The following is a 1,138-nucleotide window of genomic DNA, read 5'->3' as shown; positions in this document are numbered from 1 at the left end:
TAATCAGTCACGTGACAATCTGATTAAAAAGATCATTTTGTAATGTGCTCTCCTGGCGATTGTTTCCTTTGATCCGGGTATCATGGAGCAGTGAGAGGAGATGATAGATCTATGGTCTGGTACTCCTGTAATGAAATATTTAGACATATTTAGTAAAAATTCTTCAAACACAAACTAAGAACACAACAATTTGCTTTAGATGCATAACAACAAATGAGGAACGATGAACTATTGCTAACCTGAATTGCAATGATGTGAAATACTGTTGACCCTGATGTTTAACTCACATTGGCTTCTATGAATCCAGGCATGTCCTGTATGATCACCACCTTGTCGCTCTCCTGCTGTCTTCTCCTCCTTATCATCCAGGCGTTCCCTACGATCGCCATGGAAACCACTATCATGACTGCTGCCACTGACCCTGCCAGAGCTGTGACCAGCATGAAGTTACCAGCAGCTCCCTGCGGAGCCCCATGGTCTGCAGCGTTCATCATCAGACCGGTGTCAGCATGGACAGCAGGGCTGGGAAGAGGCTGAGATAGCAGCAGATCAGATATATCTGAGGAGAAGTAGAAGCACAACCGTGACCTTTCAGAGACAGGTTGATCTTAGATATACAGTACAGTACAGCTGTCATGTCTGAATGACTCCACACCTTCCAGACTGAAAAGAAAGAAGGCATCGTCTTGTTTGATGTAGTTTCTGCTCTTTAGTCTGCTGTGAGTGATGAAGGCACCTGTTCAACTGCCTGGGCCTCGATAGTAATAGCTGCCATCGGACCCAGTCACTTTACTGCCCACCTTCCTGGGATTGTCCCAGTAGTACTCAGTGCCTGGGAGAAACAGGTGAACGGTCATTCTCTGTCTGACGAACAAAGCAACGATTTGTTGAAAAAAAGCAGTGATTTCCAACCTGTTAGGTCTCAGGTACCCCTACAGCCCTGTCAGATGAACTCACGTACCTCTTCATCAATTCACATTGTATGTTCTAAATATAACACTGTACATGATATAAACGTGGATATTGTTAATTATTTCCTACAGTTGAACTGTCAATATTGCAGTTGGTTTGGTCAACGATTCTTCTACTACTACTTTGAGGGAAGCTGAATGTTTCAACCATTACTCTAAACCGCCAC

The 1,138-nt window shown here is 43.9% G+C and overlaps 1 protein-coding gene and 1 pseudogene across 1 annotated transcript in view; both read right to left on the bottom strand.

Annotated features, from left to right (window-relative positions):
• klf1 (Kruppel-like factor 1 (erythroid)) overlaps positions 1-1,138 on the bottom strand; it is a 26,801-nt gene that overhangs the window by 5,745 nt on the left and 19,918 nt on the right. The gene's annotated exons all lie outside the window — the stretch shown is intronic.
• Positions 9-1,138, bottom strand: part of LOC117951468 — a 6,448-nt pseudogene continuing 5,318 nt past the window's right edge.

This window comes from Etheostoma cragini, chromosome 2 (genome assembly GCF_013103735.1).
Source record: "Etheostoma cragini isolate CJK2018 chromosome 2, CSU_Ecrag_1.0, whole genome shotgun sequence".
Lineage (NCBI taxonomy): Eukaryota > Metazoa > Chordata > Actinopteri > Perciformes > Percidae > Etheostoma > Etheostoma cragini.
Note: the sequence above shows the minus strand (reverse complement) of the source record. Positions and strands in the feature narration are given on the sequence as shown.